We start from the raw sequence: 19,938 nt of genomic DNA on the forward strand, positions 1-19,938 counted from the left end.
CTGGCCAGGTCACTCTACATGTTTTCCCATCCCAGGGAAACCAAAGACTTTCAAAGTCTCTCTCCATACTAGCAGCGCCAGCAGTCTTCCCATTCATTTTCCCATAGTGCTACTCCCTCAGTGGTGGCAGGGGAACTGAGGCCTGTCCTCTACTCTGCATTCTGGCTCAGGGACCCTCTAGTCAGCAGTCAAAGTCTGCTCCCTTCTAGACCTTACTGCCTTTCCCTAAGCCCTATCTTACCTTCTTGGCTCCTGGGTTTCTCAGCCCAAACACACCTCCCTTCTCCTAGGAAAAAACTGCAAACTTCCCCGGCAGCCACCTTCTGCTGCCAATTTCCTGCCTTTTTAGTCCCAGCCCAGCTGATTCCTCCCAGCTGGGCTTCTTTATTCAAGAAGGAGATTACTTAGCCAACTGATTCCTCTCCACTGTGGCCTGTTGGGCTAATTAGCCCCCTTCTGAGTTTGCATTAACCCTTTCAGGGCTGTGGGATGAACACCCCATCATACTTCCCATTATCTGAATCCTTTCCTTTGTCCCCCAGCACGAGACACATTCTGCAGCGGGCATGTATCTCATGCTGGTGGACAAGGAAAGGAGTCAGATAATCTGCAGGTTCTTATAATAGGGGTTCAGATAAATAGGAGAATACTCTATATAGCCTTCATAGTAGTGAAGAAAACCTTGAAAACAAGAACTAGGCATAATTGCTGCAATTATGTCTGCAGTGCACCTGAGACAACTTCTCTAAGAGGTATAAACACCATTCATCTAAGTGGGTTAACTCTGAAAACCACTGCCCTTGGGTACCCAGCCACACCACCCTACCTGTCTCTGTGTGTGAGCCCTCCTGGCTGCTACCCAATCATGGCTTTGCTAGAGTAGTACCAAAGGGCTCCACTCACTCAAACACACAGAGAATAAGTGAGGGCTGAGACTTGCCCATCCACGATAGATACTAGCCTGCCCAAAAACAGAAAGTGGGTCCATGGATGGGGACCTGTCAAAAGAATAAGTGTGATGTACCAAGCCAACCCATCAGACAATTCTTTGTGTGGCCTCTGAGACTACCAACCCAAAACAGGAAGGGCCACGTTGCAGGTGGTGTGGGCATGGTCAGGGTTCTGTGATTAGAGTTCCATATTGCTTGGTCTGGCTTAAGAAATGACAAGTTAGTTAAGTAGGCCATTCCAGATGTTGGAAAGTAAAAACTTAGCTATACCCAACCCCTTGTCATTCTTTATATGACATTTTACTGTATGTTACCCAATAAACCTGTTTTATTTAGAAATGTTATGAGGAGGATTTTTGTTTTAAATCATTGGGATATTGTTTCATTTCTCCACTTGTACAGAACTCTGAGGGGAATGAATTTTATTTATATATATATATATATATATATGAAAAACCTCTAAAAATGACCTAATATTGTTTGTGTATACTAAAAATATCAGAGTATTATACTTTGATAGTTTATTCTCAGCCTGGAAAGACCTGGACTGCTATGGTATCCACAGGGAAATTGGGACTCTTCTCCTTTGCAATATTATAAAACTCCTATTTCTAGCTCTGCAAGGTCATGAGATAACAAATCTTAATCATATCTCTGGTGGATGATTTAAAAAGGCCTGTTCTGGACTTCAGAGCAGTGTAATTTGTGGTGAAAATTCCAAATTTTGTGGGAAATAAGCAAAACTATTCTCTTTGGAAGGTTGATTTTTTTTTCAGAAAGGTGGTTGTTAAAAGTTGCTTAGAGGTTTGGGATTTTAGTCCTATTAGAGATGGATTAGTGAGTACAGTGCAGGAGAGGTAGTCAAAGGTGCATGATAAATGCAATTTAGCACATGGCTACCTCCAGTATGTATATCACGTATGTATATTTGTGGGGGGTAGGGGTAAAAAAGGAGAAAAAACAGGAGGAAGGAGGAAAAAGGAGTAAAGCGAGTGGATATTGATGGTAATTTTCCTCTTACCCCTTCTTTAGACAATGCAAGTTGACATATATAGTAGTGCCGTGTAAATTCAGGTCTTTGAAAGGTCAAATTGGTTTAACAAAATGTATTTAGGTGGCAGAAAGAGCAGCAGTTAATACTGCAACTGAGGATCTCCAGAGAATAGTTAGACAAATCCTGACTCAATGCACATGGAAGTGCACAGATTTATGTTTCATCCTAGGTATCGTACACATCTGTTCCTTAGCTCCATTGAACAACAGGATGGATATCTTGGACTTTTTAAAGCAACTCATCAGCAGTTTGGAGGACAAAGTGCATACACAAGGCATACTGTATATTCTGTAACATAGAACATCAGTAAAACTGTGTTAATAGTGTTATAACAGAGACTAACTTTCCAAGAGCATCACCATACAACTCTGTTCGAAACAGGTGCACTTCAGAGATATCAGTAATACAGTATGCAGCAAATACAAGTTTGAGTTTAGATATAGTCCTCTACTCCCACAGGACTTGTATTGCTACAGAAGCAACTTATTTAGTAAAACTTTTGATAGCCTAATGTTTTATTCAGCTGAAAACATGTAGGGCTAACCATAAATAGTACAAAAGTGCAAATTGCCCAAACTTCACCCACTGGGATTTTTTAGATCAGATTGTCAGCATCCACACAAAACCACAACCACTTCCAGCATCCTTATGATCTTCTCTGTGCCTGGACCTCCATGTTTGAGGCCATCCCTACTTTACATTAAGCTTTTGGGTCGTGTAGTGAGGCGGCCTGGCTCCCGGCCGCACCTGAGACGGCCGAGCCAGAACAGCCGCCGCCACAGTGGGCGGAGCCACTGCTGCCTGTCCCCACCCCCCGGAAGTCCAGGGGCGGGACAGGAAGTATAAAGGCCCGGCCCCAGCGCTCAGTTGCTGCCTGGCGGCCGGAGAGGACAGACACTCCTGACCGAGCTCCTGCTGGACGGAGCCTTCCCCGAGCCCGGTACCCTGAGGAGGACTGGCCGAGCCTTCCCCGAGCCCGGTACCCTGAGGAGCGGTTCAAGCGTCCCCCCGATCCAAGACCTGAGGAGCAGCCCGAGCTAGCCGGCCCTCAGCACGTCGAGGAGCCCATGGTGTGGGACCCAGCGCCGGACACCAGAGAGGAGCAGGTACCCATGGAAGGGGAGATGGAAAGTAGCCCAGGGGTAGCTGACCCCAGTCTGGCTAGAGCAGACTTTGAGCCGATGTCGGTGTGTTGCGGTCAGGACCCCACCGACACAGCAGCAGACTAACTGCTGCTGTTAGGGCCCCGGGCTGGGACACAGTGGAGTGGGTGGGCCTGCGTCCCCCCTGCCACCCCACTCACGGGTGGCAGTCTCCCCCTCACACCAGCGCTCAGACATAGAAGTCTGGACTTACCTGCTGTTTGCTCAGCCCCTGCCTGAGGGTCTGAGCCCCTGAACTGTTGCTGTTGACTCAGCCCCTGCCTGAGGGTCTGAGCCTGCGAACTGCTGTGTGTTTGCTCAGCCCCTGCCTGAGGGTCTGAGCCTGTGAACTATTGTTTGTTGCCCCGCCCTGACCAAGGGCTGGGCTTCACTAACTGTTGTTGCTCAGCTCCTGCCCAAGGACCTGAGCCCCTGAACTATTGTGGTTGCTCAGCTCCTGCCCAAGGACCTGAGCCCCTGAACTATTGTGGTTGCTCAGCTCCTGCCCGAGGACCTGAGCCCCTGAACTATTGTGGTTGCTCAGCTCCTGACTGAGGACCTGAGCCCCTTGAACTACTGTTGGTTGCCCCGCCCTGACCTAGGGTTGGGCTTCACCAACTGTTTGTTTTGCTCAGCTCCTGCCTGAGGACCTGAGCCCTGAACTACTGTGTGGTGGCTCAGCTCCTGCCTGAGGACCTGAGCCCTTGAACTACTGCTTGTTGCCCCACCCTGCCTAGGGCTAGGGCTTTACTGACTCTGTTTGCTCAGCCCTGCCTGAGGGTCTGAGCGCCTTGAACTGCTGTCTGTTGCCCCGCCCTGACTGAGGGCTTGGGCTTCACTGACTGTTTATTTTGCTCAGCCCCTGCCTGAGGGTCTGAGCCCTTGGACTATTGTTTGTAGCCCGCCCTGACATAAGGCTTGGACCTTCGGAGACTGAACTACTGATTTAGGCCGTGTAGTGAGGCGGCCTGGCCCCCACACCAGACTCTTACACGTGGTGCCTTCTCTGAGGAGTCTCGCCCAGGATGTGGGCGCGAGCTCTTGACGCCGGTGACAAGGGGGCTGCGGGAGAGAGACCTCCCCCCAGAGAGATGGATCTGTCCCAGCTCCTGGCCCTCATGACGGAGAGCCAGGAGCGACAGCAGGCGGCCCAGTCGCGACAGCAACAGGAGCAGCAGGCCGCCCACCAGCAACAGCAGTAGCAGCTCGTCGAGCAGCTAGGATCCCAACAACGGCAGCTCATTCAAGACCTGGTTACCCAGCACCAGGACTTTCAGCGGCAATGTGTCCAGCAGCTCGCAGCGGCACTGACTCGACCGGGGAACCCCAGCCAGGAGGCGTCGCAGGGGCCCCGCGGCCCAGCCTCCCAATTCGGCTGGGGAAGATGGGGCCTGGCGACGACCCCGAAGCCTTTCTCGTCACCTTCGAGCGGGTGGCCGTCGTCGCAGGCTGGGCCCAGGACCAATGGGCCACTATCGTGGCCCCGTACTTAACTGGGACTGCTCAGACGGTCTATCGAGGCTTGTCTGTGGAGGCATCCCAGGACTACAGCCAGGTGAAAGCCGCCATTCTGGATGCCCTGGATGTGAGTCCGGAGACCTACCGACAGCAGTTTAGAAGCCTGGCATATCCTCCAGGGGCCCGGCCTTGGATGGTGGCCCAGGAGCTTCGAGAGACCTGCAAAAAGTGGTTACAGCCCGAATGCCGGATGTCAGAGGAGCTGATGGAGCAGGTAGTACTGGAGCAGTTCGCCCATGTACTCCCGCCGCGAGGAAGAGCCTGGGTCCTCCGCCATAGGCCGGCGACAGTGGCCGCAGCCGTTACATTAATGGAGGACTTCCTCGCGGCTGAAGCCCCGCTGGGTTTGGCTGGCCGGACAGCCCCACCCCGGACGGAGCGCCCCAACCTAGAGAAGAAGGGGGCGCCCACCCTAATGGACGTACGAGTTTCCTCCCATGGAGCAGAGGCCCGGACCCATACCGCCGCGTGCTCCAGGAGACCCGCTCGGACCCCGGGTCCCGCGGCAAGAGAGGACTACCGGAACCCGCCTGGAGGTAACCCCGGGACCTGGTCACGGACGGGACGAACAGACCTGGGGCCCTGTTTCTCCTGTGGAGAGCATGGCCATTTACAGCGGGACTGCCCAGGACTGGAGTGTACCTTTGGCCAGGTTTACTCAGGGGAAGGCCGTGCCTGGCATTCGCAAGCGGCCAAGATCACCGTGCCCGTGGTCGTTGAGGGGCGCCTGACGGTGGCCCTCCTCGATTCAGGCTGCGGCCAGACACTGGTCTGCCAAAACATGGGCCCGCAGGCGGACAACCGCCTGGGGAAGATTCAGCTGCAGTGTATACACGGGGACATACGGCCCTACCCAAGTACCAGGGCCCAACTGACTATTTATGGGGTCACCCTGCTGATGACAGTGGGACTCGCTCCACGGCTGGCGTACCCGGTGATCCTGGGTCGGGACTGGCCCGAGTTTCCAGCCGTCCTACGCTGCCACGCCGAGGGCAGCCCGCGGGTCACGCCAGCCTTGGAAGGGGAGGCCCCAGAGACTGAGGAAGACGAGGTGGAAGCCCCCGACCACACCAACCCGACGGGAGGACGTGAAGATCCTCCCCCAGGAGTGGGGGAGGATCCCTCGGCGCCCACGGACTTTTGCCAGGATCAACGGGCCGACCCCACACTTAAACGGGCATACGACCAGCTGGCCACCATAGATGGAACTATCCTCGACCCACATCGAGCAGCGCAATGGCCACACTTTGAGCTGCGGCAGGAGCGCCTGTATCGGGGATACCCAGACTCAACTCCTCGTGCCTCAGTGCCACCACTGGGCGGTCATGAAGCTGGCCCATGACGTCCCAGCAGCTGGACACCTCGGTCACGAGAAGACGCTGGCTCGGATACTGGGGCGCTTCTTCTGGCCATGGGTACACCAGGAGGTCAAAAATTACTGCAATTCTTGCCCGGAATGCCAGTTGGCCGCCCCCGCACGGACTCCCAAGGCACCGCTGATCCCAATGCCTTTGATTGAGACCCCCTTCGAGTGCGTGGCCATGGACCTGGTGGGGCCTCTCCCCAAGAGCAGCGCAGGGTTCCAATACATCTTGGTTATAATGGACTATGCTACCAGGTTCCCCGAAGCAATCCCTCTCCGGACCATCACAGCCCGCACCATTGCAGCTGAGCTGGTGAAGGTCTTTGCCCGCGTCGGCCTGCCCCGGGAGATCCTCACGGATCAGGGGACCAACTTTACGTCACGGCTGCTCCAGCAGGTGTGCGAACTCCTGGGGATAAAGCAACTCCGGACGTCCATTTACCATCCCCAGACAGATGGGCTGGTTGAAAGATTCAATCGGACGCTGAAAGAGATGTTGCGTAGGTTCCCCCAGGAGGACCTTCGCCGATGGGACCAGCTCCTTCCACCCCTGCTCCTGGCAGTGCGAGAAGTCCCCCAGTCATCAACCAAGTTCTCACCCTTTGAGTTGCTGTACGGCCGGCGACCTCGGGGCCTGCTGGACCTCATGAGGGAAACCTGGGATCAAGCCCCATCGCCGGCCCAGGGCCTCTTAAAGTACGTACTCCAGCTTCAGGAGCGCCTTAAGCAGGCGGGGGCTCTGGCACAGGAGAACTTGAAAGCCACCCAGGACATGCAGGCCCAGACTTATAACCGGGACGCCCAGACTCGGGACTTTCAACACAGAGACCGGGTATTACTCCTCCTTCCCTCCAGTGAATCGAAGATTCTGGCCTGGTGGCAAGGGCCATATGAGGTGGTCCGGAAGGTGGGCCCGGTTACCTATGAAATCAATCAGCCGGACCGGAAAAAGAAGACCCAACGGTACCATGTCAACCTCCTCAAGCCCTGGCGGGAACGCGAAGGTCTCCTGATCAACCCCTACCCGCCGGAACCTGAGCTAGGACCCCAGGTAGCCCATACCGAGGACCCCGGGGAACCCCAGCTTGGGAAGACCCTAACAGATGACCAACTCAAGCAGACCCGGTGCCTCCTGCGAGCCTTTTCCCGCACCTTTACGGGCCAACCGGGATACACCACCCTGGTATACCATAGGATCCAGACGGAGCCTGGGGTGGTGATCTGGGGCACGACCAGGCCCTTGCCGTATCACAGGAGGCGGGTCGTTGAGGAGGAGGTACGAGCTATGCTGGATCTGGGGGTGATTGAACCATCGCAAAGTGAGTGGCGCAGCCCTGTAGTGCTGGTACCGAAGCCCGACGGCTCACAGCGGTTCTGTATCGACTTCAGGCGCGTTAATGCTATCTCCAAGTTTGATGCCTATCCCATGCCTCAGATAGATGAGCTGTTGGCCCGCTTAGGGGAGGCCCGCTATATCACCACCCTTTGATCTAAGCAAGGGGTACTGGCAGATCCCCCTGGAACCAGCCTCCAGGGAGAAGACTGTATTCGCCACACCCACGGGCCTATACCAATTTACCCGGATGCCCTTCAGCCTCCATGGGGCCCCGGCCACATTTCAGCGCCTGATGGACCACCTCCTCCAGCCACATCAGGACTACGTGGCCACCTATCTGGATGATGTGGTCATTTACAGCCTTCGATGGGAGAACCACCTAGAAAGGGTCGCAGCCATCCTGAGATCCCTGCGGAAGGCCGGGTTAACAGCCAACCCTAAGAAATGCCGCATTGGCTGGCAAGAGACCACGTACCTGGGGTATACTATCGGACATGGGCAGGTGAAACCTCTCGTCGGCAAGGTCCAGGCCATCGCAACCTGCCCCCCGCCAACCACGAAGCGCCAGGTGCGCCAGTTTCTGGGGCTGGCAGGGTATTACAGACGGTTTATTCCCCAATTCACGGCGATTCACGGCAGGTGAAATGGACCCGCAAGTGCGATGAGGCTTTCCAGACACTCAAAACTAGCCTCTGCAGTGAGCCAGTCTTATATAGTCCCGATTTTACCCGGCCATTAGTAATGCAGATGAACGCTTCGGAAGTGGGACTCGGGGCTGTCCTTTCCCAAGAGGTAGATGGGGAAGAGCATCCGGTACTTTACATCAGCCGGAAGCTGTTCCCCCAAGAGAAAAATTACGCGGTGGTCGAAAAAGAAGCCCTCACCGTGAAGTGGGCCTGTGAAGCTCTGAGGTATTACATCCTGGGAGTCCCCTTCACCTTGGTCACCAACCACTCCGCCCTTCAATGGTTGGCCCGTATGAAGGATCATAATATGCGGCTGCAGCGGTGGTACTTGGCCCTGCAGCCCTATGCCTTCACTGTCCGTCATAGGGCCGGGAAGGACCATGCAAATGCGGACTTCCTCTCCCGGCTGGGGGGTATGGAATGGGCTGGCCCCGCTGCACGGGAGCCAGACTTGAGGGGGGGGCCGTGTAGTGAGGCGGCCTGGCTCCCGGCCGCACCTGAGACGGCTGAGCCAGAACAGCTGCCGCCGCAGTGGGCGGAGCCACTGCTGCCTGTCTCCGCCCCCCCGGAAGTCCAGGGGCGGGACAGGAAGTATAAAGGCCCGGCCCCAGCGCTCAGTTGCTGCCCAGCGGCCGGAGAGGACAGACGCTCCTGACCGAGCTCCTGCTGGACCGAGCCTTCCCCGAGCCCGGTACCCTGAGGAGGACTGGCCGAGCCTTCCCCGAGCCCGGTACCCTGAGGAGCAGTTCGAGCATCCCCCCGACCCGAGTCCTGAGGAGCAGCCCGAGCTAGCCGGCCCTCAGCACGTCGAGGAGCCCATGGTGTGGGACCCAGCGCCGGACACCAAAGAGGAGCAGGTACCCATGGAGGGGGAGATGGAAAGTAGCCCGGGGGTAGCTGACCCCAGTCTGGCTAGAGCAGACTTTGAGCCGATGTCGGTGTGTTGCGGTCAGGACCCCACCGACACAGCAGCAGACTAACTGCCGCTGTTAGGGCCCCGGGCTGGGACACAGTGGAGTGGGTGTGCCTGTGTCCCCCCTGCCACCCCACTCACGGGTGGCAGTCTCCCCTTCACACCAGCGCTCAGACATAGAAGTCTGGACTTACCTGCTGTTTGCTCAGCCCCTGCCTGAGGGTCTGAGCCCCTGAACTGTTGCTGTTGACTCAGCCCCTGCCTGAGGGTCTGAGCCTGTGAACTACTGTTTGTTGCCTCGCCCTGACCAAGGGCTGGGCTTCACTAACTGTTGTTGCTCAGCTCCTGCCCCAGGACCTGAGCCCCTGAACTATTGTTGTTGCTCAGCTCCTGCCCAAGGACCTGAGCCCCTGAACTATTGTGGTTGCTCAGCTCCTGCCCAAAGACCTGAGCCCCTGAACTATTGTGGCTGCTCAGCTCCTGACTTAGGACCTGAGCCCCTGAACTGTTGCTGTTGACTCAGCCCCTGCCTGAGGGTCTGAGCCCCTTGAACTACTGTTGGTTGCCCCGCCCTGACCTAGGGCTGGGCTTCACCAACTGTTTGTTTTGCTCAGCTCCTGCCTGAGGACCTGAGCCCTGAACTACTGTGTGGTGGCTCAGCTCCTGCCTGAGGACCTGAGCCCTTGAACTACTGCTTGTTGCCCCGCCCTGCCTAGGGCTAGGGCTTTACTGACTCTGTTTGCTCAGCCCCTGCCTGAGGGTCTGAACCTAGAACTGCTGTCTGTTGCCCCGCCCTGACTGAGGGCTTGGGCTTCACTAACTGTTTATTTTGCTCAGCCCCTGCCTGAGGGTCTGAGCCCTTGGACTATTGTTTGTTGCCCGCCCTGACATAGGGCTTGGACCTTCAGAGACTGAACTACTGATTTAGGCCATGTAGTGAGGCGGCCTGGCTCCCGGCCGCACCTGAGACGGCCAAGCCCCCACACCGGACTCTTACAGGTCCATTTTGAATTCTCACATGATGCAGCATGGTATGGGGAGGAGGTGATATGACATGGGCAGGTAAAAAAGTTATGACACCTTTGGGGTTTTTGGAGGGACATCCAAAGGATGGAAGGGAGCTGTATGAGGCCCCACATGTTCCATCACCATTAAGATGAAGATCACCTTAAAAGTACTAGCAAATTGTGGAATTTATAGTCTTATTTTCAAAGATGTTGAGCATATATAGCTCCCATTGAAGTTAAAGGTAACTGCACTTCAAAATCAGGTAATTAATGCTTACGGAGTTAGATGCCAACAAACATTAGCAATGAATAATTTTAGAATATATACCTAGTGGCCCATACATAAGTGGAAAAATGTCCCTATCATAATACATGTCATCGCTCCTGCTGGACCATTCACACACATAACAGTAATGATTTGTAGTCCAACTGCGTGACAGACAGCCATGACTTAATGTAAACTCACTAGGGTACCTTTTCATAGCAGCGAACAGAGATTTAGCGGCACGACTCCCATTAACATTAATGGGAGTCACATGGCTAAATCCTTATGTACAACTCTGAAATTATATATCCCACTCTATGTAATTGGAAATAATTTCCTCTAAACTGACTTCTTTCTATATGGCTTCATGCTGTGACAGAAATATATGGCAATGCCATTACACCACCATGTTTACAGACAGGTTTCACAAAAGGACTGAGAAATGCTTTCCAATGATTCTGGCAGCTTCACTCTTGCTTTGACAACTTCCTGTTCAGTTTCCTGCTCTCATTTATCATGTTTTGTGAACCTGAGTTAATGAATTTAGAGGCGGTAATACCAATATAAAAAGCTTACTTTTTAGCATCATACTCGTGGAAGAGTAAAAAAATGCAGTTTGAAATAATACATGAAACAGGAGTTAGATTTTTCCTGAGTGGTTCAAGCACAGGACCAGGTATCGAGATGGCTGGGTTCTCTTTTCTGTGTATGCCACAGATTTACTAATTCACCTTGGGTAAATCATGTAAACTAGGGTTATCTAACTTGTGGGTGTGTCCTCTTCCCAGCTCTGAGGTACCACAATCCCCTAGGAAGTGAGGCATATGTGTCCTCAAAACAACTGCCACCAGTTCTCTCCCCACTTTGCTGCTGCAGCTACATATGCTCCCACACTTGCTTCTATATGTCACACTCAACAGGTGCTGCTGTTTGCCATCTCTACAGAAATAGTCAGTGTGAAAGGAGCAGACAGTGTGAAAGGATGACAGAGAATGCTATGGACTAGAGCAGAGAAGGAACTTGTGGAGACAAAAGGAACACCGGGAGATGAATGAGGGGAAGATAGTCAGACACTCTACTGCAAGAAGAGTCATAGTAGGCTAAGACCTGTGTGGGGGCCAAGGTCACAGGCAGTAAACCCAGTTAATCCACAATTGCACAGGTATGTACAGCAGCACAGACAGTCCTGACACAGGCAGCTGCCTCCACACCTAGGAGTAATAGCAAGGAGTGAAGCACTTGCTGAGAGCTCCCATGGTGGGGGCATGGGAAAAGGAAAGAGAAACAAGTTTATATAAGTGTGGGAGAAGAAACTGCATCAGTCTTAAAAAAAACCCTTAACGGGGTCTGCTTCTAAGTCTTCTCCCAGGGTCTATAAATCTTGGCTGTAGAGACAATAAGTAAGGGAGGGAGCACAAAAGAGATGGAGCGGGAGGGGAAAGGTCTGTTGTGTAACAGGGTAAATTTGTAGACCCAAACTGTGAGCTCAACTTTAAAAATGAGTGAAGTTCATAAGATGTCACAATAACTTATAACAATATACATTGATTGAAAGGGTACTAAAGTGAGACAGACTGAATTAGTCCAAACAACAAGATCTATTGCCATAACTCAAGGACTCTGTTAAGTTCATGATTGGTATAAGAGAGAAGTGTGAAATCAAAAAACAGTGAACCAAAATAGATACGTTGGAATTTAGGCCTAACTGGTGGACTAAATAATGGTAGTCTGCCCATCACTCTCTTTTTTGTCCTTAATGAAAGAGTTTAAGGAGAAAAATTGGCTACTGGAACAAGCTTCTCCATCATGGCTGCAATCTTCACCAACTCCTGGGATCCTGGATCTTCTTTGTCCTAGTCCTCAGATATGTCCTGACAAGACTGGGTGAGAGAGAGTGCCAGATGACATAACCATCTCCACCAGCTCTGCTGAATCCTGACCACTACACCTAAGATATGAGAGAGTTTCCCCTCCCCTGCCATGTGTCCTTTTCCTTTCCTGTCTTGTTTATTCTCTTTCCTATCTCTCTCACTTTCCTTCTGTCTAATAAATGTCTGGCCTAACCAGTCAAGATTACTTATTTTGCAACACTGCTGTAAGCCTGTGACCAGAGAGGCATTAAAAGCAATGCCCTAAACAGCCCAATGCTGCTACATGTTTGCCAGGTTTAGAGTGGCTGATAAGACGAGATTCCATGCCTGTGTTTTTCCAGCAGTGAGGTTGCAAGTAAAAGTCACCACCAGAGACAAAAGCTTCATTTTCTATCTTTGCTGTTCTTTTCTTGCCCTTTTTGTGTGTGTTTTTATTGTTTTGTCTTCTAGGAAACGAGGTCGGACATTAACAACAGTAACAGCAACAACAGACAGCTCCAGTCCATCTCTATTAACTTCTGTTTCCCCCCAAAGGGCAGTTATTATCATCTTTAATACCCTCTAAAAGACTGTCAGACAAGGAGTGGGGATGGAGTTTGTTCTAAAAACTGTCTCCAGCTAAAGAGAATGGGAAACAGGAATGTTGTTAAAATGCAAGCCTTATTTTATACTTCACATTTCAAATGCATTAACTGTTTACCAACTCCCAAATATTGGACAGTGACAGGGTGTTGATAACCCCTTTGATTCTTTGAGCCTATATAGTCCATTTAAATTAATACAAAAGGTCAATAAAGGGAAAGAGAAGGAAACAGGCTAGTTGAAGAGCACAAGCAGAATAAGAGATAAGAAGGAAAAACAGAAAAGGATAAGAAAGAAAGAGTAAAAAAGGGTCAGCAGATTAGACACAGCAACAGTTTTAGGGCTTAAGGTACACAGGGAAGGGGGCTGAGGAAATACCCAGGAAAAATGCATGGAACAAATGGCAACTTATGTCTCAGTTTACTCCTTTATAAAGTAGGTGTAATACCATACCTGCCTGGCAGCGGTGTGGTGAGGCTTAAGTGGTACTTTTTAAAGCTCTTGGAAAGCTACAGATGGTGGGTGGCTAGATATAATATCCATCTAAAGTGTCATTTGTTCACACAAGCTTTGCTACTGAAAGGACTTTCCTGTTCCTTTACCTTTCCTCCTGTTATTGTTGAAAACATGTACTGAAGAGTTCTCCAAACTGATTAACATTTCAGTTTCTTTATTCTTCAGAATATTTTAGCCCACCTTAATTACTTTTGGCTACAAAAGGCTATTTCTATAGACCTTGGTGTTTCTAAGAAAAATGGAACAGAAAATAAGGGAGGTAAGGAGTAATGTACCGCAGATGGTTTCACTGGTCTATTTCCAATTTTGCTTTGTTGAAGGCAACAGCAAACTTCAACAGCCGTGTAAGCTCAAAGAATGTGTTTGAAAATTATCCTGCAATAACAAGCAAAAGCTGCATAAAATGGTAATAGATTGTCTGATAACATATTGGGAGTAGTCAAAGAGCTATTTTTTTATATTTCTCCAGTACCATTTTCCTTTTTTGACAAGGGAATGCTTATATTCAGATTTTCAAAATCCCCTACAAATCCCCCAAATTCTGTATTCTTTCTTTGAGCTGTAATAATTGATGACTTTGTATTTATTTGGAACCCTAAAATCTTTAATAGGTGAATAATTGCATTTGAATGAGATTTGTAATTTGCTGAAAATATTATCTATCTACATTTAAAAAATGATCCAGGATTCCAATTATACTTAATGCAGGAGGAAAAAGCAGTCTTGCAATTTTTGCTACCATGGACAGCTCATATAGCAGCTGTTTGATTTTTTTCATCTCCCAAATCATTCCCCCTTCAAATATCTTTTCAGTCATTGATAATTTAGGAAAAAGAAAAGGCTGTTTCTGAGATAAAATTTTATCATGTGCTCTACCTTCCCATTTTCCAATCCATTTTATGCATGGAAGGCACTTAGATACTTCGGTGACAGACAACATATTAATTCTTAAGATCGGTAGAATTTGGAAATCAGTTTCTTTCAGGTTGCCCTTTCTCCTTCCAGTCTCACTAACAATATAGCACAGTGCCAAGGATGTATGATATAATCACTCAGTTTGCAGTAAATGTACTCCTAACATTCCTAAATGTCCTTCATGTTTCCACTGCTAGAGCCATATAATCTCCAACAGCGAGATAAATGGTAACCTTAGCATTTCTATTATCAGATATCCAGCAAACAGGTTACTTAAACCACAGTCATTTTCAGGCACAGATTCTACTGCAATTATACTATGTAAACATTCTTCTCCATTCGCTGTTTGTGATTTACACACATACACGCTCTCAGGCTTGTTTTACTGCTAATAGTCTTTTCACTAGCATTCCAGATCTTACTTGTTTCTTCCTATTATACTAATGGCCTTATTTTTTTCCTGCACAGTATCCTAATTCTCACATTATTTACACAATATGGGGAAGATAGCACTACAACACTATATTTGGTGACACCAGCATGGACTCCCATTATCCTTAATATCAGGATTCATTTTGGGTTATTGCCACTATTTTTAATTTAAGGTGCTATATTCATAGAACATAGAACCTTCCATTCAATCCTTGAGTAAGTGTGACTTCCACAAAGTTTCAGTTGGCCTAAACTTCAACCAAGTTGTTTAATACACACACTTCATGCCCGTTTAGTCACAGTCAGATTATTTCTGCCCTCCCTCTCTTCTTTCTTATGAAATGACCATTGATGACACTTGTAAATCCATATTATTTTGCAACACTAAAAAAAACCATGTATATGTGTTAACTGGGTTCATTGTACACCAGACTTCTTGTGAGGTCTAGGCACAATACATAGGAAATACTATGTTTTACATGGGGCTTGCTCATCTTTCATGGAATTTTTGAGATTCAGGCAGACCTGAGGCATTTAAAGGATAGGATGGCAGTACTATATCTTGGCCTTGTTGCCATCTCCAGACTCTCTCTATTGTTGTACCCTTGAGACACTATGGAGAAGCTGATGGAACTATACCCTACAAATAATTTTAAATTTGAACTGTGCATGTAGAAAAACAACACCCAGCACAAAAGACTCCTATCCTATTTATAAATTGTAGAGACCCCATAATCTGGCTATGAAATACACTAGACCCTCGCTAGAACACGGGATTTGGGATCCATGTGCAGTACCGTGTTAATGCGGGGACCACGTTATACCATGGACCGCATTAAAATGAATTGCAATTAAAGTAATTAAATTTGGGATCCATGGCCATGACCGCGTTATATGAGAATTCGCGCTATATAGATGAGCGTTCTTGCGAGGGTCCGGTGTATGTAATTGTGTGTGTGGGAGAGTGCATATTTTAATGAGTAAAGTGGGTTCTAAAGATACATAGGCTAAAGAAAAACCAGCAGGCAGCTAGTATACTGAAGATGTTTTTCCAATGTGAACCTGTATTAAAGCTCTGATATTAGACAGTGATAAGTGGCCTGTCTGTGCAGTGGGCAACATTGATCAAGAGATCAGGAGAAGTATAATCAAATTCATGCTGTATCTATGACTAACACATCTCAGATGCTGGACAGAAAATATCTGACTGCCTAGAACACTAACCTGTTGTGATATTTTTCCCCCCATGAGCAACCATATTGCTTTTTTTTTTGAGAAAATGCAGCATCAGTGGCTGAAAGAAAACCAATTGGCTCTGTCAAAATTCATTTAGTGTGTATTGTGGGTGTTCCTCTGTTTGGCAGTGGAGGAACATTATATTAAAACTAAAAGCAATGTCACTGGCTCTTGAACTACTTATCTGACATTTACTGTCACTCCACTAGAATCTCAAAAGGACAACAGCTTCAATTTTCCATTTTGTTGATGCAGAAAGACTAACCATTACCCATCTTACTGCCCCTTACTATTAAGCCTTGCAATGTTCATCACTGGGAAGATGATGGAATAAAGTGTTAACAAAAAGCTACCAACATATTGACCTAGTGACTTGGATCCTATGTTTTATCCAGAGAAGAACCCTTATAGCATGAATGCGGCAGTGCAAGCTTCCTCAAATTAATGTTTACCTGTTAAATAAAAAGGAGATTAAAATGATGCAGTTGTAGAAAAGTCAGTTCAATGTAAAATAGATGAAATTTATGAAAATAATACTTGAAAGGATCAAAAAGCAAGAAACAGAAGAAAACTCTGAGCTGCTTTTGGCTTCTCTTTGAGTATTGGCTCTGGGCAGACAATCACTGTATTCATAATAGCTCCTTTCATAGGAAAAGGAGGAGACATAAAAAGTCTTCATACCAAGGTACATATGATCTCATCAACACTAGCCATCAATTCTGAAACTAAGAAACCATTTCTAGGTTGCTAATGGACAGTGTAGTCTCCATGCTCATTAATATTGAGGATCCATACCATAGTCAGCGTAATTTTTCAATATACATAAGACTCCTTTCACACAGACCACCTGACAACCATTAGACAATAACAGGTATCAGACACTTCTAGTTAGTCACCTATCTAATTTAGCAATTAGAATTCAAAACAACTGTGATAAGCACTCTGAAAAAAGTTAAGATCCAAAAACTAAGTGGGCTAGGTAGCTAGATCTGAACTCAAAGCTTTGCAAAATGGAAATACAGGCAATACCACTATGCTATGTGTAAAGTCATTCAGCTTTATAACAAAGTCAGTATTATTGCTCAGAAAGTTACAGAGCAGATACAAAGTCAACCCAGAAACTATTTATCTTTAATACTGAACCAGCAAAGGTTAAGTATTTATGAAATGTTGCCAACTAAGACAGTCCCTGAAAGGAGAGTAACTGCAAGTTCAAGAGCACAAGTAGAGCAAAACCCAAGACATCAGCACTGAGAAGTTATCTGTGCCTCAGAAGTAGACTCATCTTTGGTCCAGAACAGATTCACCCCACTGAAAAAACAGAAGAATTCTGCCTACTAATTTCCTTTTAATAAAGCATTCTGGGAATGGGAGGTGTCTCCAGCCCTATATAATAAAAGCTCTTCTCCCATTCAGTCAGTGCTGAAGAAAGCAGCATCAGGAATGAAAATGATGTTCCAAAGACTTTAGAAACCATAATCTATTGGTGACATACAGGCAGTACCTTGACTGTCTGAAGCTGTCTATTAACTGTTGAGAAAACCTTAGGAAACCAGTAGGACTCAACTCAGTAAGCACCTTTGAGGGATTGAACTCTGTGTAACTTTGAACATCTGCTATTATATTAAAACACCTATATTTAAAGAATTACCGTACTCTCTGTTATGTCACCACTTCTTAGGTGGATAACACCATATTAAGCTCTGCCCTTTCTTCTCAAGCCACAGCGCACAATCCTGGCTCATACTTTATGTTTTCTTTCCTGGACTACTCTAGCCCTTCCCCTTGTTCCCTTGTGACATTTGCGTTCCTACTACTAGGTCTATCTAATTTGTTGTAGCTAAAAAGTTTTTGCATCTTTGTTACCCTCATTTCTCTCTTCCTTTCTCATGTCTTGTCTAGTGACATTTCTCGTGTTTATCTAATTTAGAATATAAGCTCTTCAGAGCATAGGCTGTGATTTTTTTTTATTATTTCCATGAGTGGCCACTAAACTCATAGTGCTATAGAAATAATACACAAATAGTAGCAATATTTTACACTGGAGTAACTGAGATCAGAATCTACCCCACACTGCCTGTTATCGGTTACTGTTAATCTGTATTCTTGGTTGTTTTTCTTTTTTATTTTATTTGTTTATTTATTGTTAGCTGTATTTGTTTCTATATCCTTTAGCGCTTCCATTAAAAGTAATGTTCACAAGAAAGAGAACACTGTAGGATGACAGATGGAGATCATATTGCATTGAATATCATGTAGAAAATGAGAGACTTGAAACTCAGAAGGTCTTAAAATGTGCCAACCCATGCAAAGATCACGAGGCATAACTGGTTAAGTCTGATGCTCAAGCACAGTCTTCAAGCCTATGAGTAATATATTGCTGCTGCATGATTTATAAGACCACTTCTATAGCTGTAAACTATTTTGTGTGAAAGATAACGTATGTTAAAGTATTATTTGTTTTGACAATTTATTTTATTTTCTGTTATCATCTAACCTTCTAACTACAATATGTCATCAATCACCACAATATGCAGAATCCTATGCTTCATTGAACAGGTGGATAGATCTTTGCTGATAGTAATTGGTCTTTAACATTCTGTTATTCTGCCTTTTCAGTATGGCATGAACTTTGTTGGGGTGTTTTTGTTTCAATTGCATTCATTTTATTATAACTAGATGGTAATTATGGCTAATGAATATAATCATATTACCCTAAAGAGAAACAGATTTTGGAAAAGGGGGGTTGGGGAAGAAAGGCTTGAAGTACAAGTTTTTGCTTTCTAAATTTCTAATTCTAATTTTGCTTTCTAAACAACTGCCAAGTCAATCTAGATTACTATGAGTTGAAACTGGGCACTTCTGAGTTCTACTCAGGCCTCTGACTAATGCTGTGTGACTGGGCAAAGTCTCTTGGATTCTGTTCCTAATTTTCACCACTTATAGAAACTACTTAGCTACTCACATTGGCACGAAGTGATAAGATATTGTTTTAGAAATCCTCAGCCCCCGAAACTGCACCCTTGGACTTGAATGGTAACAGGACAGGCCCAATTTTTTTCTAGTACTGAGCAATATTTCACTAAGGGACATTTTCAATACACAACAACATTTGCAAAATGGGCATTAGAATGTAAGTCTTACATGGAAGATCTATGTTAATCATAATATATTGTTAGTTTGATCTATAGCCTCATTGTTCCATCTACACTTGATAGACAGAATGTGATACAGAGAAAAATGGATAACAGTAGCTATATTTTCCTTTGATGGTAGAGGTATTAAGTTAGGAGGAAACAGGCAGGAAGAACATACCCACAAGAGAACAAGTTGGGCTGACTTTTTCTTCATCATATCTTTCCCTGAAACTTTTTGGCCCAGTACTCCAGTGCTGAAATTGTAGGACCCAAGAACTCAGGTTTGATTCTCCCATTTTGGAGAATTTTTGGAGGCAGTATGTCTGAAACAAATTATTCTAGGAATCTCAGGGTTTAATTACCCGGTTGGGCTGGGCTGTCAACGTTTTTATTTCTTAAAAAATGGGAAATTAGTTATTTTTCCCCCTTAACAACTCCAGTTTTATTTTTTAGATATAAGAACAGTTAAAAGTGTCTGAAATGCAGAGAAAACTTTGATTGATTGTTGGAACCAAATCACATCCAGGGTAATAAAAATGACATCTTTTTATTTAAACTTTTAATGCTTTTATTTGTAAATGGATCTTAGACTAGCAGCTTACTTCCTTTCCCTTGGCAGTTTAGACCATTCTTGCAACCTCCCTTCTCTTTTCTTGTCAGCATCCATCGCTTTTATTGTTATAGTCATCTTATTCTTGAAGTCCTTAGTCGGCTTCCCTTGTCAGTTTGTATCATTCTATTTTTAAATCCATCTTATTACTTTAGCCCCTTTCTTCATCCTTATCACTTTGCATCACTGTTATATTTTAATCCATTTTATCTCTGCAGTTCTCTTCATCGTTCCTCTATGAATCTGTGCTGCATTAAATTTTTGGCAATGTTGTGGTAGGTGTCTCTTATGTTTCTTTCTTCACCAGGTAGTCCAGGAAATAATTAAATAGGATGCTTACAAACTAGTTTATCACCTATATCCACTTTCTAAATAATAACATGGTATTGTTATAATTATTTCTTT

Source organism: Mauremys mutica, chromosome 9, assembly GCF_020497125.1.
Source record: "Mauremys mutica isolate MM-2020 ecotype Southern chromosome 9, ASM2049712v1, whole genome shotgun sequence".
Classification (NCBI taxonomy): domain Eukaryota; kingdom Metazoa; phylum Chordata; order Testudines; family Geoemydidae; genus Mauremys; species Mauremys mutica.